At 37.5% G+C, this 24456-nt stretch overlaps 1 long non-coding RNA gene across 1 annotated transcript in view; it reads left to right on the forward strand.

Moving 5' to 3' along the window:
• The window catches only part of LOC121458348, a 52617-nt gene extending 35788 nt beyond the window's left edge, over positions 1-16829 (forward strand). Inside the window, exon 3 of the long non-coding RNA XR_005975834.1 lies at positions 16812-16829. This is a non-coding gene — a long non-coding RNA (uncharacterized LOC121458348). The remainder of the gene's footprint in view (positions 1-16811) is intronic.
• The last annotated feature ends 7627 nt before the right edge of the window (positions 16830-24456 follow it).

Here is a 24456-nt window from a genome sequence, read left to right on the forward strand (position 1 = left end):
TAATCAAAACTATGGGGGAATTTCCTTGATTAGTGAGTGATATTAGTGGTCCCAGAACACTGTGGACTATGCTGTCCCTGGGAAAGTGGTCCTCATTTGTATAAGAAAGCAGACTGAGCAAGCCATAAAGAACAATACAATAAGCATTGCTCCTGCATTGCTTCTGTTTCAGATCCACCCTCCAGGTCCCTGCCCTGATTTCCTTCAGTGATGGACTTGAATAAACCTTTTCCTCTTCGAAGTTGCTTTTGCTCATGGTGTCGGGTAGAAAGAAAGCGCCACAAAACCCGCTCTTTTGGGATGGTTTATTCTTTTAGCTTTTTGAGGGGGCCCACCACCCAGTTGCCAAATAAATCACACATAGAGGCTTATTCTTAGTTGAGAATGCCTGGCCTTACCTTGGCTTTTTTTTTAGCCAGCATTTTTTTTATTTTAAATCTTAAATTATCCCCACTACCTTTTGCTTTTGGGCTTTTATTGAAGAGACAAGACTAAAGCCATTTTTAAACCCAGGCCCCATCCTTGCGAGAGTCTAACCTAGCGGGCACCCCACCCCATGTACCTGTGACTCCTCCGTCCTAAATACATCTCTTTCTTAAAAGAGTTTTGGGTGAATATCTTTTGCTGACACAGACCAGAAGAACCTTTGCTAAGATGTTCCCTTAGCCAGAGTGAGCAGAAAAACCAGAAGAAACAGTTAAGTCTGCTAGGAAACTCCCTGAGAACTGAGCAGAAAAAGTAACATTTTGCCACAGCCAGAGGAGATTGCTTCACTTCTGCAGGGGTTTCTGGTTTAGCCAAGTGAGGCAGAAGAAGTAACATCTTGGGCAGCAGTAGAGCAGAAGTACTGAATAGCTCTGTTAGGACATTCTCTTAGGGAAACAGAGCAGAGATCAGCTGTTCTGCCTATCTCTAGGAGAGAAACAGGCTTTCTACATTCTGTGGGGAAACCATCCCTCAGTGTACCCCAGCTGCAGGTATCTCCTGACTTCCCCACCAATCAGGATACCTTTCCCCGGAGCTGTTGTGTTGCGGCTCCAGCCTCCAAAGCAGTCCGTTTGTAGCTCCAGAGCTGTTCACACATGGTATTCATGAGAGAAACTGAAAACAAAGTATGACGCTAATCAAGACTTGGATAGAATAACTTCATTGGTTTATCCTTGACGGTTTATCCTAATTAGGGCAAATAAGGCTTTGTTTACATGTCCCCAGGAAAATCACAATACAGCTTGTGTGTAAGTACCTATGTATTTATGCATAAAGAGAAGAATTCAGGAACAATTTTACAGGTACTATTTACAATATAATCATTTGATAATTGTAGATATGTCAGATTATTAAACCTTTCTAATATACTATATAATAAATGGGTAAGATTGCAATTTCTTATAAAAGAAATTTAATTACATAAGCAGTAAATGATTTTCTTGGCATAATCATTTTTTATGGCTTCTACAAAGATCTAGTTACATATTTAGCAAATAATTTGCAAATGGTATTATGCTAGACACTGAACTCCAAAGTAAATGATTTATGTATTTTTTTTTAGATTTTTGGGGAAATTATTGACACAGACAATTTTATTGTATTTGTCACAAATATAAACATCTGTAGTATACATAAAACACATGTCCAACTATTGTTTAGATAGGCCCCAAATTTGATATTTTGTTTCCTCTCAGAAATGGCTAATTGTATCATATAAAACTGGATATTTTGAAATTATATATATAGTAATAAGTAAGTCTGTTATAAAATGTTTTATAATTAAGACATGTGAATTACACTGGGAAATAGACTACGTTAAAGTTTATTTTATAAACAGTCCATGTATGGTTTGGAATTTAAAAAATTAATTTATGGTTCATTATTTAATTTCCATTTACCACAAACATAGCCTCAACGATTATTGAAATTAATATTATTGGTATGTTTTAGTTGGTTAAAATATTGGGAAATGTCTATGAACCAGATCTCTAAGGAAAAGGATACTGATTTACAACACTTATCAACTTCCATCATGTAATCTCCATCCCTGTCAGTTTCCACTGACTAACGTGAAGTGATTAGTCATAGACTTAAGCAGAGAAGCATTAGTTGGCTCCTGCACGTTCTAAGCTCACGTCTAGCAGTCCACTGCCAGATTCTTTTCCTGTTTTGTTTGGAGGCATTCGCTGCTTTAAGTGTGGTACCTTTTATTAGAGTGGGAAAAGGAATCATCAAGTAGAAGACAGATTACCTTGAAAGATGTTTTCATCCTTTCTCAATTTCCTCAAGCAATTACAGAAAACAAAGTTCAAGTTTGTTTACTTTGCACCCAGGCCTGCAGTTGTTAAACAACTTCCAACATATACAGAGCTTTCCAGAAGAGGCTTCATCCAGCCCGTGGTTGTTGCAGTGCAGGCCTTGGTTCCATGTCCATTGGAAGGATTTAGAAATGAGGAAACTGGTAACTTGTACTGGTATGCCCCTTTGTCAGCCGCATGCAGGTGCTATTGACATCCACTTTTCTTTATTTGGATATTTGAAACTTTTCCAGATACATTATGGGTTTTGTTTCTAAAGATTTCTGAAGGATTGTCACAAAGGTTTGTTTAGATAAAAAAAATGAAGTGGTCTTCACTCCACTCAGCAACGTCCCACCATGTGTGAGTAAGAATCTAAACTCAGATAGTCACACAGAAAGAAGAAATGAAAGCAGGAGGGGACTTGTTGAGAAGAGTTCTAGTTGGGGAACAAGATGGGGTGCAGATGGCCAAAATTCATCATATAACTCTATGAAATCAAATGAACAATTATAAATAAAAAGATGAAAATTTTTATTTGTAAGTTAAAGGGAATATAATACTTTAAACAACAATGATTTTGACTTAATGTAAGTGTAAATTAACGTGTTTTCTGATTAACTAAGAAGTACTCTTTAAGAAGATGTTGCACAAGACCCATAGTTACATCAAATAAAATTCCATCATTCTTGTTTTTGTTTCTTTTAATTCCCACCGATTCTGTCTCTTTTACATAATACCCAAGGGCTATGGATTTTTCAGTGCTACTCAAGTATACGTATAAGCCAGAAGTGCTTGGATCAAACAAAGTCAAGTGTCCTTTTGAACCAAAAAGTTATGTTCTTTTCTTGCACTGTGATGGAAATGTCAGAAAGGTTGTTGTCAAGCATTTCCTAAAATGTTCTTGAAAAATAATATTGTTCCTCTTACTCCACATCCTCTCCAGCAAAGGCTATCATTGATGTTTTTGATTCTAGCCTGAACATGGCTGACAAGGTGGGCTGACTGAGAAGCCAAGGACAATGGCACTGGGTTTTGATCCTACTGCATGTAATGATTTTGTGGGAGCCTAGTCTGTTTGGATGCTCACCTTCCTAGTCCAGGATGGAGGGGGGAGGACCTTGGACTTCCCACAGGGCAGGGAACCCTGACTGCTCTTTGGACTAGAGAGGGAGGGGAAGGGGGATGGGAGGAAGTGGAAATTTTTAATTAAATAATAAAAAACAAAAAATAAAAAAATAACATTGTTCTTCAAATTTCTTTATATGTTTTGCTCCTCTACAGTGCCTACCAGAGGATATCAGTTCCATGAAAATCTCCTTACCAAAAGAAGGGGACAATGCTGCAAGTCAAATATAGAGTATGCTGTATGCAATGGTTCCCTTCACAGGGCAAAAATGCATTCTGGAAATATACGAGAGATAGAATTTTTAATGTTTGTCTTAAATTTATGTGGAATAAAGTTTTGAATCTTTTTTTAATCTCTAACAAGTATTTAACTTTTACTTTCATGATTGCTGCCCTACAGAGTATAGCCAACTTAAAATTTCAGGAATATACACATATATTTTCTAGGAAACTGAAAATAATCAACATTTACTCAAAAGAGCAGGATATGCTAAATAAAATAATGATCCTGGAAATAATTTGCTGTTAGTACATTTGGACCTAACTTTAACAAGTGAAATATCATGGATGAATGTTTTCTACCCATCCCCCAGTGCAGGTAATTCCTATGCAGTTTAAATTCTTCCAGGCATAGCAAATAGACTGATATCCAATTATTTTTCAAAAAAGTTAAGACATTGAAACCAAAATCTGACAAAGATACCATAAGAAAAAAAATAGATAAACCTTAATATGAATATAAATGCAGCATAGCAAAAAAAATACAGAAAATAAACCTAGCACTTCATTCAAAGAATAATATTCCATTACCAAATGGTTTTATTTCAGGATCACAATGTTTATCAATACAAGATCCTCTAGCACAATTTACTGAAGGTCAAAGAACAAAATTCTTTATAATGTACAAAAAGAATGAAACTTCTTTAAGTCAAATTTTATGCATATCTCCAATCATTTTCAAATATCACTGTTGATAATTAAACATTCATGAATGCTCAAGGTAGTCATATATAAAGCAGATATGTTAAGTTCCATATTATTTGATATTTTTTTGGAAATATTATAGACATTGAAATTAGCAAGAAATTAATTAATGATTATAGATTTTGGAAAATAAGAAATGTTAGCATTATTTACATTTTATTATTACATTATTTACATATTATATATTGTTTACATATTACATGATTATATATTTGAAAAATTCAGGATGTAATAGGAAAATGCTATTAATAAAACAATCTAATAATATAGCTGGTCACAAAATATATAAAATGAGCTTGGTAAAACCATAATAAAAAACAAAGAGTAGTCCACTTTTACTTGCAGAAAGTATAATAAAATAAAACCTCCAAATATCTCAGATTAAAGCTAGTCAGAAATACACAATTTAAAAGGTTTAAAAGTGGAGTATGTAGCATGCATAACTGCACAAACACACTTGATTATGGATAACAGTATATGGTATTATTGATATTAACATTTTTCATATTATTACAATCTTAGTTAAGATCCAAACATAATCATTTTAAACTCTGTCTTTAATAAAATATATTAGAATACGTGACAGGTTTTATTTTATTTTAAAGACTTCTTTGCAATTATGTGTATGTGTGTAGGATGCTGTCTGAATGTGAGTGCAGGCACCTGTGGAAGCCAGAGGCATCAGTTCCTCCTGGATCCTGAATTCAGATAGTTATGTGACTTGTCAAATGAATGCTGGAAATGACCTTAGGTCCTTGGCAAGAATGATGTATGCTTGTAACCACTTAGCCATCTCTTCAATGATCAAACAACTTTAGAAGGAAAGGTTTATTTGGGCTTACATTTAATTATAGAGCAACTGAATCCATTTTTGCAGGTGGCAGGAGCACCTGAGTGTTCATATCTCCTACCACACACAGGAAGCAGAGTGTGCACTGGGAATGCAGGGGCTTTGAAACCTCAAGAATGACTCCCATTACCATACTTCCTCCAGCAAGGCAATATATAGTAAGCATATCCAAGACAACATTATCAACTGGGGCCAGGTATTAAAGCATCTGCGCTCATGGGGGCAAACTCATTCAAACTACCACACCAAGTCATACCCACTACCCGAGTCCATATAATGGACATAGTGTGCATCTCATATCTCATTCATGTCACAGTCGAAAGGCAGCGGTTGTGGTTGAATGTATCTCCATGACCAATCAGCAAGCTAAGCTCCTGAGAATACTTTTCTGTTAAGCTATCTGGGATCTTCTTTTTAGAGTTATTTCTTAATCTTGCTTGCCCATTTGTTGTCCTTGGACTAGATCTCTGATACATTCTTACTTATCTGTCAAGCTGGGAAACATAATACAGTGGTGTGCACTAGAAAAAGGATAATAGATTTGTTAAAACAAAGTGATCTGGCCAAATATTTATGATCAGAAACAGAAAGCAGATTGTACAACATATACTGTAAATCATTGAATCAACCACAAGCTGCAAAATTAGCCATATAACTAATGAAATTGAAACAGTGCTTTGAAAATATGAATAGATTCCCCCTATTAGACTGAATATTGTTATTTTGCAAAGAAAAATGTTTTTAGCTTAATGATGCGGGGAAGCTGTGCTAGTGTTCATGCACAGCTGGGCTAATTGAAGGCGCTAAGTGCGTGGATTTTCTAGTAGTTCTCAGTGCTTCGTGCTGTTTAATGAATCAAAATGTCATTGAAAATTTATGGGATTATGGCGTTTGTTCCTGCATCTGGGCCATAGAATGAATAAGGCAGATGGAGTTTAATATGGCAAGTGTATGATATGAAGACATCCCGAAAATAAGGACATCTTTTAATGATAATCATTGTCTGTGAAATTGATTTCATCTTGTATCAACTATGATATTTGAAAATGACAGTAGGATGTTCTCTGTGTGTGTATGTGTGTGCGTGCATGTGTGTGTGCGTGTATGTGTGTGTGTGTGTGTGTGTGTGCATGTGTGTATTTACGTGTGTATATAATACTTGGCATTGCATCCAGGGCCTCATTTATGTTTAGTAAACAGCACATTGAACTACAAATGTCAGCCTCTGGGCATATTTTCTAAATACAGTTATTTTATAGAATTTTCCTGGAAATCAATTGTAATGATACATTCAAAATTACTATTTACTATGTAATATGAAAATTAAATATTTATTCTTTCTTCATTGTGAGCCAATCACCTACATCAACCAGACACTTTTTAATGCCCTGCGGATGCAGCATTGATGACACACTTTTTGCTCTCAAAGAGATTACCTTCTGGTTGAAGGCAGATAATGGGTAGGGCACAGAAATGAACATATAAAGAAGTGAGTAAGGTAATTTAAGAGAGTGATACAGGCCAGCATGACATATGATGGGGTAATGACCTAGAAAGAGGTTGGAAGAAGCCGTTTCTGACTAGATTATCTGAACAATCATGGCCTGAAAGGAAAATGCAAGAGCTGATCACTGAGAGATGAGGAGTATGAGTAATAGAGATGGATAGTACTCAGTAGTGTTTGCTTAATGGATGTGATTTTATTTATTTAAATTCGTTCATTTATTTATTTGAACTCATTTGATTCTATGAAGTTAAAATTAAAATGATGTTAATAACTCACATATTCAAAGAACAGAGACAAAGAATTTTATGTTTTAAGTCAGATTGTTTGTTTGGATATTAGGCAGAATATTTCAATCTGTTATTGCTTCAAAAAGATTGACATATAAAAAGAACTGTATATTACATGTTTTTTAATAAATGTGGTTTTTTCCTTTAATTTGATCATGTTTTCACCACCACACCTGCCCTACATTGTTTCCCTTTTAAGCCTCCCCAAACTGGAAAGCAAAATCAAAACAAATAAGCAGAAGAACAATATGACAAAAAAATTAGCCAAACAAAATGGAACAAAACACAATGGAGTTTATTTGTTTTGAGATTATAAAATAATTACATTATTTGCCTTTCTTCCCTCAAATCCCCCATATACCTCTGTATACTCTCTTTAAGATTCATGACTTCATTTTCATGAATTGTTGTTATATGCATATATTATATTACTTACATATACATTCTTAAATACATAAATGCAGCATGCTCTGTTTATAAAATCATTTTTATGGATGTTTTCAGGACTGACATTTGGTATTGGCTAACTAATTGGTGTACTCTTCCCTAGAGAAGATTACCTCCTCTTTCAGGATTTGTTAGTTGCCTGTAGTTCTTTCTATAGAGTTGAGGCTGCTTGGGCTTTGTTCTATTCACTTTAGCATGTCTGTTGCTGTTGTCCTTGTTCAATTTATGTTTAGGCACTCATGTTGGTTATACTCTTTGGGTGTAGCTTCTGATATTGGTAGAAGATACAAATTCACAGCAAGCTTCATCTGGATCTTAGAATCTTCCTAACCCCATCCCTCTATGTTCCCTGTACCTCAGGTGTAGAGTTTGTTTTGAAGATGTATTCATTAGGATTGGGCTCTGTAACTCTACATTTTTATTTGTTTTTACTTTTTAAATAATGGTCTCAGTCTGTTGTAAAGAAAAGCTTTCTTCACTTATCAGTGTATAGTATGATGAATATTTATCATGTAGTTAGTAATTGTGAAGGTTTATTAAAGTATGCTTTAATAAAATATGCTATCCTCCAAAGTCCATGACTTTTCTAGTTCTAGGTAGTTGGTGGGGTTTTCCAGTATCAGCAGTGATTTCCCTCTTGATAAGCAGTTTTGTATTGTCAAATTACTCCTGGCATGGGGCCTGGCCTGAAATGTGGTTGATTCACCAAGAGAAACTCCTTTGGAAAAAAAAATAATTTTCACCTTATCAGCTGAAGATGGATGCTAAAAAGTAACCCCACACTAGTTTAGAATTGAGTATAATTAATAAAGGGTTATTTATTTAGGGGTAGACTCACAGATCAAAGTCCTCTGAATGAATGGGGAACAGGAAACAAATCTAGCAGCCTGGAGAGAGAACATACACAAGTTTTACAGCTACAGTTATAGTAAAAAAGACCATACCCAAGTAAGCTGGTATCTTAAAGGCTATTAGGTGAAGGAGTTCCCACAGCACTTCCCCCTTTTGTTTAAGTAGGAGAGTTCTAATCTTAACACAAAACTATGTACAATAAGAACAAATATCAAGAATAAAAATTAGAATTACAATGAGCATAATCATTATCAAGCAAGAAACATATGCTAAATGTTTCAATAGTTATCCTATCCTAAGGAGTCTAAGCCTTGTATTAGTAATGAAAGGAAAGTAACTATGTCTATCTAGTCTTCAATCCCATAGAAGATTTGAGAAGGGAATCAATGTTATTAAGTAAACAAGAAGCACAATCAAACAACTTCCAAAATGTGCAATGAATGACAAAGACAAATGACTATGTGGACAATCACCCAAAGTCTCATTTTCAATGTTGGAGCAACCAACATTGGCTAAGGCCTAGAGTAACTCACAGATCATTTTCATCTTACCCTGTCTTGGAAAGGTTTGGCAATCTTTTTTCTTGTGTCCCGCTTGTTGATAATGAGATGTCCCTCTGTATGCTGTGATTACAATTGATAAATAAAGGAACTGCATTGGGTTTATAGCAGAGCTATAGGGGAACATAGCTAAATGGGGAAAACTAAGCTGAATGCTGGGAGAGAGAAGCTGGAGTCAGAGAGAAGCCATGGAGCCTCTGCCAAAGACAGACATGCTGAAACTTTGCTGGTAGGCCACGACTTCGTGGTGATGCACAGATTAATGAAGATGGGTTCAATTAAGATGTAAGAATTAGCCAGTAAGAAGGTAAAACTAATGGGTCAAGCAGTATTTTAAATAATATAGTTTCTGTGTGATTATTTAGGGGCTGAGCATCTGGAAAACAAACTAACAGCCTCCTTGCAACAACTTGTCCTGTATGAATACCATGCATTTTGTCAGTGGTTGAGGCATGGGCAGTTTTTTTGTCCAAAGTCCAGTTTTGCCAAGAAGAAAGCAAACTACAAGTGGAGTGTCTTCAGTGCTCAATATTCTTTCAGGATTAGATCAGTGTGGGAAGTCCTTCTGTATATGTGTTGCTTTTATTGGTTAATAAATAAAGAAGCTAGAATTAGGCAGGGGAAACTAAACTGAATGCTGGGAGAAAAAAGGCAGAGTCAAAGAGAAGCCATGTAGCTTCCGGAGGAGGTAGACACAGGAGATGCTGGAGTAAACCTTGCCAGTAGGCCACAACCACATGGCGATATACAGATTGATAGAAATAGATTAATTTAAGATATAAGGGCTAGCTAGAATTACGCTTAAGCTATCAGCCAAACAGTATTGCATTATTAGAGTTTCTGAGTGATTATTTTGGTTCTGGGCAGTTGGGAATACAAATAAGAAGTCTCCACCAAGTCAGCAGCTATCAGTTTAAAAACAGCTTCTTGGGTAGTGGTGAGGTCCTATGTCCACTTCTTATCAGTGCTAGGATATTCTCTTGCATTGTAGGTTTTATATGCACTGTCATAGTCTGTGTGAATGCATATGTGTACTAGTCTTGTTATGTCTTTTTTTTTTTTTTCGGAGAAATCCATTCAACTACGGAAAGTTGACTTTGGTATATTTGAACATTTCATGGAAGTGTAACATTGAGCTCAGGGTTTTTAGTCATTACATTTTGGTGGCTGTGTTACAGTCTTATTTTCTTTATGGGATTAGAGTATAGTGTAACTTCTATGTATAGTGAATACTGGAATTACATAGTTTTTTTTCTATTTTCAAATTTATTTTTTTTTTGAAAAAAAAATTTCTGCATCCTCCCAGCCTCCCATTTCCCTCCCCCTCCTCCCACTCCTCTCCCTTCTCCCCACTCCTCTCCCCCTTCCTCTCCAGTCCGAAGAGCAGTCAGGGTTCCCTGCCCTGTGGAAAGTCCAAGGTCCTCCCCCCTCCATCGAGGTCTAGGAAGGTGAGCATCCAAACATGCTAGGCTCCCATAACACCAGAACATAAAGTATGATCAAAACCCTGTGCCATTGTCCTTGACTTCTCATCAGCCCTCATTGTCCACCATGTTCAGAGAGTCCAGTTTTATTCCATGCTTTTTCAGTCCCAGTCCAGCTGGCCTTGGTGAGCTCCCAATAGGAGCCTCAGTGTCTCGGTGGGTGGGTGCACCCCTCGTGGTCCTGACTTCCTTGCTCATGTTCTCCCTCCTTCTGCTCCTCATTGGGACCTTGGGAGCTCAGTCTGGTGCTCCAGTGTGGGTCTCTGTCTCTATCTCTATCTGTAGTAATAAGAGTGGCGGGGCTGCGTTCCTAGCACCCCGGCAACCTGCTCGGCTAGCTTATGCCCCGAAATAATTACACGGACACTGTATTCTTTTTATCACTGCTTGGCCCATTTCTATCTAGCCTCTTCTAGGCTAATTTTCACATATTAATTTAGCCCATTTTTAAACATCTGTGTAGCGCCCCTAGGTGCGCTTACCAGGAGGAGTTTAGCCTGTGTTTATCCTGGGTTGGAGCTTTATCGCGTGCGTCTGCCTGGGAGCTGGGAGCATGGCATCTCTCTGAGGCATCTGCTCCCGAGAGGAGAGCTGTGGAGTCTGAGCTCACTTCCTCTTCCTCCCAGCGTTCTGTTCTGTTTACTCCTCCCACCTATCTTCTAACCAATGAGGGCCAAGCAGTTTCTCTTTATTTAACCAATGACCTTCCTCCATCATTTCCTTTTTTCAGTTTAAACAACAAAAAAGGCTTTAAATTCAACATAGCAAAATTACAAATAACGAAACAGTTATCAAGTAAAAGTTACAATAATCTTTATCATAACTAAGAAAAACTATAACTATAACTAACTATTCTTAACTCCATCAAAGACTCCAGAAAGATACAATACTACTTAACAAACAAGAAAAAAGCAACTTTTAAAACTCTAGAAATGACAGAGACATCTTGCTGCCTGGACAGTCATCCAAAGTTCCTCTGTACCGTTGGGGCATCCATCTTTAGCCTTCAGGCCCATGGTATCCAGCAGACATTTCCATAAAGCAGGAAAATTCAAAGTCAGTTCAGTCAATATCTGTTGTGTCCTGTAGAATGTCTCGCAGACTCTTTCATGAATCAGGAACCCCGAAAGATCATCTCACCTTAGGCAAGTTCAATAGTCCTCTCTCAGTGGGTTCTCTGTGTCCAGTTTATGCAATAGTCCAGGCAAGAGCAGTTTCTTTTTATTTAACCAATGACCTTCCTCCATCATCTATCCATCGCCAGATGAAGGTTCTATGGTGATATGCAAGATATTCATCAGTATGTCTATAGGATAGGGCCATTTCAGGTTCCCTATCCTCAGCTGCCCAAGGAACTAACTGGGGACATAGCCCTGGGCACCTGGGAGCCCCTCTAGGTTCAAGTCTCTTGCCAACCCTAAGATGGCTCCTTTGATTAAGATATATACTTCCCTGCTCCCATATTCACCCTTCCTTTATCCCAACCATCCCATTTCCCCAAGTTCCACTCATCCTCCCCTTCTCACTTTCTCTCCCCATCGCCCATTACCCCCATCGCCAATTACCTCCACCCCCATCCCACCCCCAAGATCCCAACTTTTTTGGCATGGCAATCTTGTCTACTTCCCATATCCAGAAGGATAACAATATGTTTTTCTTTGGGATCACCTTCTTATTTAGCTTCTTTAGGATCACAAATTATAGACTCAATGTCCGTTATTTATGGCTAGAAACCAAATATGAGTGAGTACATCCGGTTCAACTTTTTGGGTCTGGGTTACCACACTCAGGATAGTGTTTTCTATTTCCATCCATTTGCATGCAAAATTCAAGATGTCATTGTTTTTTACTACTGAGTAGTACTCTAATGTGTAGATATTCCACACTTTCTTCATCCATTCTTCCATTGAAGGACATCTAGGGTGTTTCCAGGCTCTGGCTATAACAAATAATGCTGCTATGAACATAGTTGAACAAATGCTTTTGTAATACGATAGGGCATCTCTTGGGTATATTCCCAAGAGTGGTATTGCTGGATCTTGGGGTAGGTTGATCCCAAATTTCCTGAGAAACCCCCACACTGCTTTCCAAAGTGGTTGCACAAGTTTGCATTCCCACCAGCAATGGATGAGGGTACCCCTTCCTCCACAGCCTCTCCAGCAAAGGCTATCATTGGTGTTTTTTATTTTAGCCATTCTGACAGGTGTAAGATGATATCTCAAAGTTGTTTTGATTTGCATTTCCCTGATTGCTAAGGAGGTTGAGCATGACCTTAAGTGTCTTTTGCCCATTTGAACTTCTATTGAGAATTCTCTGTTGAGTTCAGTGCCCCATTTTTTAATTGGGTTAATTAGCATTTTAAAGTCTAGTTTCTTGAGTTCTTTATATATTTTGGAGATCAGACCTTTGTTTGTTGAGGGGTTGGTGAAGATCTTCTCCCAGTCAGTAGGTTGCTTTTTTGTATTAGTGACAGTGTCCTTTGCTTTACAGAAGCTTCTCAGTTTCAGTAGGTTTCATTTATTCAATGTTGCCCTTAATGTCTGTGCTGCTGGGATTATACATAGGAAGTGATCTCCTGTGCCCATATGTTGTAGGGTACTTCCCACTTTCTCTCCTATCAGGTTCAGTGTGTTCAGATTGATATTGAGGTCTTTGATCCATTTGGACTTGAGTTTTGTGCATGGTGATAGATATGGGTCTATTTTCATTCTTCTACAGGTTGACATCCAGTTGTGCCAGCAGCATTTGTTGAAGATGCTTTCTTTCTTCCATTGTATACTTTTAGCTCCTTGTTATGTCTTAAAGACACCCTTACATTGGAGTCATCCATCACCTCTTGTAGTAACAGTCATTCTGCCTCCTCTTCCGCCTAGGCCCCAGAACCTTTGATGGAGAGAAGTAACATTTAGGAGCAAGTGCAAAGTCTCTCATGATCTTCACATTATTCAGTTGTCGGTCTCTGTGCTAGTTCCCATCATCTGTAAGAACAACCTTTTTAAATGATGGTTGAACAAGGCATGTATTTTCAGGTTAAGTAGTCGGTCATTAAAAGTCATTTTACTGCTATGTTCTTTTTTTTTGTAGTCAGAAACTATTACATAGTTTTATTATATCTGTTATTCTTTGTTTATTTATTTATTTATTTTTGTTTTTCGAGACAGGGTTTCCCTGTGGTTTTGGAGCCTGTCCTGGAACTAGCTCTTGTAGACCAGGCTGGTCTCGAACTCACAGTGATCCGCCTGCCTCTGCCTCCCAAGTGCTGGGATTAAAGGTGTGCACCACCACCGCCCGGCAATATATCTGTTATTCTTAGTATTTTACTACCAGCCTCGCATTTCGCTCCCCTCCTCCCACCCTTCTCCCTCTCCTCCCACCCTTCACCCCTCCCCCCACACCTCCCCCCTCCCTCTCCAGTCCAAAGAGCAGTCAGGGTTCCCTGCCCTGTGGTAAGTCCTAGGTCCTCCCCCCACCGTCCATTTCTAGGAAGGTGAACATCCAAACTGGCTAGGCTCCCACAAAGCCAGCACATTACCTAGGTTCAAAACCCCGTGCCATTGTCCTTGGCTTCTCATCAGCCCTCATTGTTCGCCATGCTCAGAGAGTCCAGTTTTATCCCATACTTTTTCAGTCACAGTCCAGCTGGCCTTGGTGAGCTCCCAATAGATCAGCTCCACTGTCTCAGTGGGTGGGTGCACCCGTCGTGGTCCCGCCTTCTTTGCTCATGTTCTCCCTCCTTCTGCTCCTCATTGGGACCTTGGGAGCTCAGTCCAGTGCTCCAGTGTGGGTCTCTGTCTCTATCTCCATCCATCACCAGATGAAGGTTCTATGGTGATATGCAAGATATTCGTCAGTATTGCTATAGGATAGGGTCATTTCAGGTTCCCTATCCTCGGCTGCCCAAGGAACAAACTGGGGACCTCGGCTTGGGCACCTGGGAGCCACTCTAGGTTCAAGTCTCTTGCCAACCCTAAGTTGGCTCCCTTAACTAAGAATTGTGCTTCCGTGCTCCCCTATCCAACCTTCCTTTATCCCAATCCTCCTTTTTCCCCAAGTTCCCCCCATTCTCCCCTTCTCCCTTTTCTCTCCCCATCTCCCCTTACCCCCATCCCACCCCACCCCCAAGATCTCAATTTTCTCACCGGCAATTTTGTCTACTTCCCATAGCCAAGAGGACAACTATATGTTTTTCCTTTGATTCACCTTCGTTCTTAGCTTCTTTGGGATCACCTATTGTAGACTCAGTGACCCTTGTTTATGGCTAGAAACCAATTATGAGTGAGTACATCCCATATTCATCTTTTTGGTTCTGGGTTACCTCACTCAGGATAGTGTTTTCTATTTCCATCCATTTGCATGCAAAATTTGAGAAGTCATTGTTTTTTACTGCTGAGTAGTACTCTAATGTGTAGATATTCCACACTTTCTTCATCCATTCTTCCATTGAAGGGCATCTAAGTTGTTTCCAGGTTCTGGCTATTACAAATAATACTGCTATGAACATAGTTGAACAAATGCTCTTGTCATAGGATAGGGCATCTCTTGGGTATATTCCCAGGAGTGGTATTGCTGGGTCCAGGGGTAGGTTGATCCCAAATTTCCTGAGAAACCGAAACACCGATTTCCAAAGTGGTTGCACAAGATTGCATTCCCACCAGCAATGGATGAGGGTACCCCTTCCTCCACAGCCTCTCCAGCAAAGGCTATCATTGGAGTTTTTTTATTTTAGCCATTCTGACAGGTGTAAGATGATATCTCAAAGTTGTTTTGATTTGCATTTCCCTGATTGCTAAGGAGGTTGAGCATGACCTTAAGTGTCTTTTGCCCATTTGAACTTCCTCTGCTGAGAATTCTCTGTTCAGATCAGTGCCCCATTTTTTTAATTGGGTTAATTAGCATTTTAAAGTCTAGTTTCCTGAGTTCTCTATATATTTTGGAGATCAGACCTTAGTCTGTTGTGGGGTTGGTGAAGATCTTCTCCCAGTCTGTAGGTTGCCTTTTGTCTTGGTGACAGTGTCCTTTGCTTTGCAGAAGCTTCTCATTTTAGTAGGTACCATTTTTTCAATGGTGCCTTTAATGTCTGTGCTGTTGGGGTTACACATAGGAAGCGATCTCCTGTGCCCATCAGCTGTAGGGTACTTCCCACTTTCTCTTCTATCAGGTTCAATGTGTTCTGGCTGATATTGAGGCCTTTAATCCATTTGGACTTGAGTTTTGTGCATGGTGATAGATATGGGTCTATTTTCATTCTTCTACAGGTTGATATCCAGTTATGCCAGCACCATTTGTTGAAGATGCTTTCTTTCTTCCATTGTATACTTTTGGCTCCTTTATCAAAAGTGAGGTGTTCATAGGTTTGTGGGTTAAAATTTGGGTCTTCTATACGATTCCAGTGGTCGACTTCTCTGTTTTTATGCCAGTACCACACTGTTTTCATCACTGTAGCTCTGTAATAGAGTTTGAAGTCAGGGATGGTAATGCCTCCAGCCAATCCTTTATTGTATAGGATTGTTTTCGCTATCCTGGGTTTTTTGTTTTTCCATATAAAGTTGATTATTGTCCTCTCAAGATCTGTGAAGAAATTTGATGGGACCTTGATGGGGATTGCATTGAATCTATAAATTGCCCTTGGTAGAATTGCCATTTTTACTATGTTGATCCTCCCAATCCAAGAGCAAGGGAGGTCCTTCCATTTTCTGGTATACTCCTCAGTTTCTTTCTTCAATGCCTTAAAGTTCTTGTAAAATAGATCTTTCACTTCCTTGGTTAGAGTTACCCCAAGATATTTTATGCTGTTTGTGGCTATCGTGAAAGGTGAAGCTTCTCTGATTTCCCTCTCTGCTTCCATATCCTTTGTGTATAAGAGGGCAACTGATTTTTTGGAGTTGATCTTGTATCCTGCCACATTACTAAAGCTATTTATCAGCTTTAGGAGTTCTTTGGTGGAGTTTTGGGGGTCGCTTATGTACACTATCATATCATCTGCAAATAACGAAAGTTTCACTTCTTCCTTTCCAATTCGAATCCCCTTGACTGCTATGTTCTTTTAAGAGAAAAAGAATAGTAGGTTTTCCCCTAGGTCTATGCCATATCTACTCTCAGGTTATTGCCTCTTTTGAGTATTGTCTATGGGTTCCATCTCATGGTGAACCCCAAATACAACCAAAAAGTGACTAGTTGGTTTCCTAACATTTCTGCCAGAATTACACCAGTATATGTTATAGGCATGACACTATTGTAGGTGTTGCTTATGAATACATTTCACCTTGTAGTATTTAGAGTATATTCCAGTACTATAAATACTAGTTAGGAGGAGTGAATCTTCTATTTAGGCAACAGCTGTATGTTAGGGGCTGAAGACCCTCAGACTCTGAACTTTCTATTACCCCTTGCCTGCCAGAGTAAACAATTTGCTTTCATTTGCTTGCAGATGCTCTGAGCATGAAGCCCTCATGAGTTCCTGATAACAAGAAAGTGGTTTCTGGTAGACTTGCAGTAGAAAATCCTGAGAGCTAAGTCATGGCCACTAATCAAGAAGAGCACTTTATAAGCTGCCCTGGAACACAATAAAATTGTCATTCTTGCTTCAAGAGTGACCCTTGTCTCTGTGTGTTCTTTAGCCCCCAGACCCTTGCCCAACCACAGTTTCAGGTGGTGCAGACAACACAGGTCTATATATTTGACACAAGTGAGTGTTTCTTCAGTAACAGAGCCATGCTATCAGATTATGGAGAGCAACCATCAATGTTGGCAATATCCTATGATGTTTGAAGGATTCCATGAAAGCTCTTTGGGTTTTACTTAACTAGATATAACCCATTCGTGTCACTAGAGTTTTTACTTAGTGGTATAAGTCATCTAATGGAGCATTGTTTCCCCTACTATTTATTGACTTTATTTAGATTCCTTCCATAGATGCATCTGTTTTAGTAAGCTTTTACAGTACTAGTTTTCCATATGGTTTTTCAAATGACCTTTACCATTAGTTGTCCTAACATATATTCTCCCCTTTTCATACTTCTCAGTATTTAATCTTCTTCTTCTTCTTCTTCTTCTTCTTCTTCTTCTTCTTCTTCTTCTTCTTCTTCTTCTTCTCCTTCTTCTTCTCCTCCTCCTCCTCCTCCTCCTCCTTCTTCTTCTTCTTCTTCTTCTTCTTCTTCTTCTTCTTCTTCTTCTTCTTGTTTTCCCATTATTCTCTTAACATTTTATTCTATTTTCCTTTGCTTGGAAAATCCACCACACTGGTCCCTTATTATATATCTAACCTCTGTGGCTATTTGGATTTTAGCACACATATAGAAAAGTACACATATAAAAAACTTAAAACCTAACATGCACATACAAAAAGATAATATAATATTTGTTTCTGTGTGAATTACCTCACTCAGGATGATGTTTTCTAGCTGCATACATTTATCTTCAAATTTTATAATTTAATTTTCTTAATAAGTAAGTAATATTCTCTTGTATAATTGTACCACCTATTCATAAATTGATAGATATCTAGGCTCTTATTTCTGGATATGATGAATGGAGCAGAATCTTTATAATAAAAGTTACATTTAAAATTAGCTACAGATCTGTATGTTGTGACTTGCCCCTTCTGACTACTCTCCCAGTCTCTGATTGAGCATGGCTACTTTGCTTTTTCTTCTCTATTCTTAAGTTGGTCATGGGTAATGCACTCCATTCATGTTGTTCAACCATCATTACTAATGATTTATCCACTTGACCTTTTTTTTTATCATAAATTAAGACCAATAATTCTTTTCTGTAAGTAAGAAAACTGATAGAAGAATAAGATTTTATGACTTATAGGAAAATATTTTATTATGAAGCAGTACTTGTTAACTATGTTTATTTTCATAGCTTTCTAAATATCTTTTAATATAGAGATGTCATATTTTGAAATAAATATCATGTTGACACTCTTTGTTATTTTCTTCATGGGAGAAATTTGCACATTATGTTAATTAAATATATGAATGTTAAAGAGAATTCCTCTAAAACATAGTTTGTGAGAGAGTGCTGGTGTGTGAACAAGCATGAAATGACTGCTCTTCATCTTGCTCGTGAGCACCCAGGCTACTTTTCAGTTGTAAGGAAGCATTGGAAATCTTTAGATATTTTTTATCTATGTGTGAAAATGGTTCTTAAGATTGGAAATAATAGGACAGCTAAAGTGAAAAACAAAAATTTCTGACATAAAGTCCATCAAAATGCCCAGAAATATTGTGCTCTATCTAGTCATTGTATCTTAATTTTGAGAGAGAGAACATGAGCAGAAGTTGAATGGGCAGAAGCTTGTCTTTATCAGCAATCCTCTAAGATCCTGTTGATTGGTGAGATTTGGTAAGGTAACATGAAATTATTTTGGCCAAGTGATCTATTTATAGCAGAGTAAATGGCTACTCTCTTAGGCTCAACTAGTCATTCTCTCACTTTTCCTCCCTTGTAGAGTGTATTAATGTTATTTCTGTTTTCTACTGAAAGCTCCTTTAAAAGTCACAAGGGGATAAAAATCAAAAAAGAAGAAGAAGCGAAACTCACTGTTTGCTGATGATATGATAGTTTACATAAGCAACCCCAAACATTCTACCAAGGAACTTCTATAACTCATAAACACTTTCAGTAATGTAGCAGAATACAAGATTAACTCAAAAAAATCAGTAGCAATCCTGTACACAGATGATAAAAGGTCTGGGAAAGAAATCAGAGAAACAACACCCTTCACAATAGCCACAAATAGCATAAAATATCTCGGAGTAACTCTAACCAAACAAGTGGAAGACTTGTATGACAAGAACTTTAATCATTGAAGAAAGAAATTGAAGAGGACATCAGAAAGTGGAAAAATATCCCATGCTCTTGGGTAGGTAGAATCAACATAGTAAAAATGGTAATCTTACCAAAAGCAATCTACAGATTCAATGCAATGCCCAGCAAAATTCTTCACAGAACTCAAAAGAAAGATACTCAACTTCATATAGAAAAGGAAAAAGCCAAGGATAGCCAAAACAATCCTGTGCAATAAAAGAACTTCTGGAGGCATCACAATCCCTGACTTCAAACTCTACTACAGAGCTGAGTATTGAAAACAGTCTGGTATTGGCATAAGAACAGACAGGAGGACCAATGGAACTGAATCGATGACCCGGATATTAATCCACACACCTTCAAACACTTGATTTTTGACAAAGAAGCAAAAAATATCAAATGGAAAAAAGAAAGAATATTTAACAAATGGTGCTAGAATAACTGGATATCAACATGTAGAAGAATGAAAATAGATCCATATCTATCACCAAGCACAAAACTCAAGTCCAAATGGATCAAAGACCTCAACATAAAGCCAGCCACACTGAAACTTATAGGAGAGAAATTGGGAAGTACACTTGAACACATTGGCACAAGAGACTTCCTAAATATAACCCCAGTAGCACAGCAACTTAGAAAAACAATAAACGGGACCTCCTGAAACTGAAAAGCTTCTGTAAAGCAAAGGACATGGTCAACAAGACAAAATGACAGCTTACAGAATGGGAAGAGGTCTTCACCAACCTCACATCAGAAAGAAATCTGATCTCCAAAATATACAAAGAACTCAAGAAATTGGTAATCAAAAGAACGAATATTCCAATAAAAAATGGAGTACAGACCTCAACAGAGAACTCCCAACAGAGGAATCTAACATGGCGGAAAGACACTTATGGAAATATTCAACATTCTTAGTCATCAGAGAAATGCAAATCAAAACAACTCAGATTCCATCTTACACCTGTAAGAATGGCCAGAATCAAAAACACTGATGACAACTTATGCTGGAGAGGATGAGGGATAAAGGAAACATTCTGCATTGCCGGTAGGAATGCAAGCTGGTACAGCCCCTTTGGATGTCAGTGTGGTGATTTCTCAGAAAATTAGGAAACAACCTTCCTCAAGACCCAGTAATACCACTTTTGGGTATATATCCAAAGGATGCTCAATCGTGCCACATGGACACATGCTCAACTATGCTCATAGCAGCATTGTTTGTGATAGCCAGAACCTGGAAACAACCTAAATGCCCCTCGATGGAAGAATGGATAAGAAATATGTGGTACATTTACACAATGGAGTACTGCACAGTAGAAAAAATAACATCTTGAATTTTTCAGGAAAATAGACAGAGATAGAAAATATCATTTTGAGTCTGGTAACCCAGACAAAGAAAGATAAGTATCAAAAGTACTCACTCATAAGTGGATTTTAAACCTAAAGTAAAGAAAACCAGCACATAAATCACAATCCCAGAGAATTTAGACAACAATGAGGACACTAAGAGAGACATATATGAATCTAATCTACATGGGAAGTAGAAAAAGATAAGATCTCCTGAGTAAATTGGGAACATGGGTAACTTGGGGGAGGAGTGAAGGCAAGGGGAGAGGCAGGAAGGGGAGCAGAGAAAAATGTAGAACTCAATAAAAATCAATTTAAAAAAGTCACTGGTGGAAGATTCTGCTAGAGGAAACTGTGATTCAGGGAAGATGGAGTATCTTAAGTAGATTTCTCATTCCTTAGGAAATGAGGCTGTTCTTATTTCCATTCTTTTTACGTGGGAGTAAGGTTTGGTCCTGTGAGCCTAAATTTAGGCCTATTCCTTGATGTGCAGCCAATAAAATCCCTAAAATGTGTCAACAGCCTCTAGAATCGTGGTTTGGTTTCCCCAGAAAAAGCATTATTTTTTAGGGAGAAAATTTATGTTGATGATTTTCGAATGATTGGAAATCCTCAGGCAGTTTTCCAGCTGGCCACCCCATGTGCTGATTCAAGATCTAGTGCCAAGTTTGGGCTTTTGGCAGTGACTAGAATGACCTGGTCAACTTCAAGAGGCAGCTCAGGGGGAGATTTCAGCATTCCCATTTTAACACAATTACTAGTTTGCTTCTGGATGAAATCCAGCACTTTACTTTTAATATGTGATACTCATATCACTTTGGAATCACTTTCTCTGTAGTTCTACTTCTAAAACCCTGAAGAGGTTTTTACATTAGGAAAAAAATGAAGACAAAATGTTCTTTGCTATATGAATTCTCAAAACCAAGATCCTGGATTGTCTAACATGTTTCTTTACCTTTGAGAGTTCAAATATCCTTTATTCGGGTAATTGTATGTAAGTTTTGAATGTTAATATTCAATGTTTAGATCATAGAAGATGAGATTATTCTCTTAATGCTTATAAATATAAAGAATAAATGTTAAATATCTGATATATTAAACTGGTATATTATGTTTCTGTTTATTAGGTAATCATAATCTATGTTTAGTGGAATAATTTCTGTATTCAAAAAGTGATAATCATGGTCATGTGTAAGTACTTGGACTGGCTGTAGACTCTGCTGTAAAGGAAAGAAACTTTGTGTTCTGAAAGGAAAGTCACTGTGCTTATTTCATATTTTAGTGCCTTTGGACAGCACAATGCTTTGCTTTTAATAATATACAAATTCAAGTTAATGAAAACTAACAAAGTTCACCCTTCATATTGAACTGTCAGATACAGCAAGTGCTTACAACAACAGCGACGGAGAGTTAGAGATTTAAAAATTCAAAATTAATGAGGAATAGCTTACTAGTGGCAAAGAAATGGGAGATCTGTCTTCTGAAAGTGTAGCTGTGAACCAGTCACCAGATCATCTAAACTTCAGTTTTCCCCCACAAAACAAGCATTATAACACCTAAGCCACGTGGTTATTATTGTGTTAGGTAAGTAGTCCTAGTACACAGTAAATATTCATCAAAGGGTCAATATGAAATTTCTGGGCAAATTGTCTTGGGTTTGAATTCTGACTCTAGAATTTACTAGTGGTTTGTCTGTTGGATAGATTAATGAATTGGGCTTCATTTTCACTTAATGCTGTTAGATAAGTAAATGAAGCAAAATATATAAAGTATTTAGTCCAGATGTCTAAATGTTGCTATTGTGATTAATAAAACATGACTACTTTGGGGATTCCTAAATGTTACCATTGAGTGGCGCCAGCTGCTTCAGTAACTTTCAATTTGCCTCCTATGGTGCTTGATTGTAGCACAGACATTTCAACTCTGTTTGTTTATGGGGAAGTAAAATACATTATTTTTTCCACATGAATTTTCACTTGAAGAGAGAAGTTCATGTTGCTAAGCGAAGTTTGAAAAACATTCACTTGTTCCAACCTCATTAAGATGCTGCAATTGAAACTCAGGAAAGTTAATAATGAAGCAACTAGGACTGGAATTCAGGTCAGCGGTGCCCTGACTCCAAGCGATCTGCTATTTCCACTGTCTCATTGCCAGTTGCATTTCAAGTTTCATTTTAATTAAATGATTTCAGGAAATGAGATAGCATCTGCACGTTCTTCTTGTCCTGTGTACCAATAAATGACAGTTTTCCCCCAAATTTCCTTTTAAAGAATTACTAAGGAATGTTGAGGAATTGCTAAAAATAAAAAGGGGATCAGTGTTACTAAGTAAAACATTTCATCACGAGTTCCAAGAATCTGTTTTAAAACATATTTGCTCATTCTAATTAGTATACATTTTCTGATATTCAGAAAATATTAACTTTTTACATTTTAAAATGAGCTTTTTCCAGGATATATTAAGTGTTTTCCCCTAAATATGACAGCCAGAATGCACTTTATCACTAATAATTCTTTAAATAACTTCAATTTACTTAAGGATTGGCTATTATTAAGTTACACTTAGAATCCTCCTGGTATAATAATTACTTCATACTATTTAATTATGGTTCACCTTCTAATTTTAAATATATTTACTTAGAGTCTTGGTTATCATTTCTTCTTACACCATTTTTTAGATATGTTGAGGGGCTATCCTTAAATAAGACCAACAGACAAATAATCTTCTAGGTATGTATAAACACTGTAAAGTAAAGGGACCAAATAATCCAAAATTATATATTTTAGAGTAAAAAAGGAGATAACATTATAACAGTTGCATGAAAGGAGACAATGTCAAGACTTTTCTTTGGCCACCCATATACAGCAAAACTAAACTGGGAATTAATCAGATCATCCAGTTACACTCTCCAACACTGTTACTTCATTATATTGTCCCTTGGTAGTGACAAAAGGAAAAAGCAATATTTTCTTTCCTGTATTCTACAATATGACACATATTATAATTGTAAATGCAGTTAGGAAATCTGTCACTTTAATTTCATGTTAATTTTGATAGCAAATATCCATTTTATGGTTGATAAGTTTTGACACCTATTTATTAAGACATATACTGAATTGTACAAAAAACTTGAATGCATTTTAGCATTTTTTTCTTTTTAAATATTGGTTTTAGTAACCATCTAAATATTGGAAATTTTACTCAACTAAAATTATACAGAAGTTATGTATTTCTTTTATTTGAGTATATTGTCAGTAATTTCTATTCCATTAAATTATGTTTTTTTTTTGACTCAAAGTGGAATGGGGTTTATAGAAGGTTTGTGAATATCATAAACAACACTGGAGTAGAAATACTAAATCAGCTGGCAGAACAAATGACATAATTTGGAGACTTTACGGATGGGGCCATCAGTATAGGTTTCCATTCTCCATCTCTTTGAGCCTTTAACATTGCCAAATGCACTTTCTTTATTGAATATTCTGGATTGTACGGCCTGACATTACCATCTGGTAATATTGAGAAGCTGCTATAAAATCTCATGTGGAATACTCACAACCAGGGTTAAAGACCATCTCATGAATCTCACGGCCTGACCAGCAGGGTTTCTCTAGCCATATGGTAGTTGATTCAGTGCTTGGTCTGGCAGCTCTGTATGAACGTTCCCAGATGTGTGCTTGCCAGCAGGCTCATCCCTTCTGTATGCGCTTGCTTGTAGGGATCTATGAGAATGCCTTTTCCTGGTTGAGCTTCCTTTGTGCGGCTGCTCTCTCCGCTGTCTTTTCCTGTTTTCTGAGTCTGCCGTTTGCATTCCTAGTTACTATCTTCCCACCATCCTTACAGCACTATGGCTCGTAACATCAGCTGTTTCCTTTCAGCTTAAGCCACATTAGCTTCTGTTTACCTAAGCTTTG

The sequence above is a fragment of the Microtus oregoni genome, unplaced genomic scaffold, assembly GCF_018167655.1.
Source record: "Microtus oregoni isolate MIOR12 unplaced genomic scaffold, Mior012 000017F_ref0000208, whole genome shotgun sequence".
Taxonomy (NCBI): Eukaryota; Metazoa; Chordata; class Mammalia; order Rodentia; family Cricetidae; genus Microtus; species Microtus oregoni.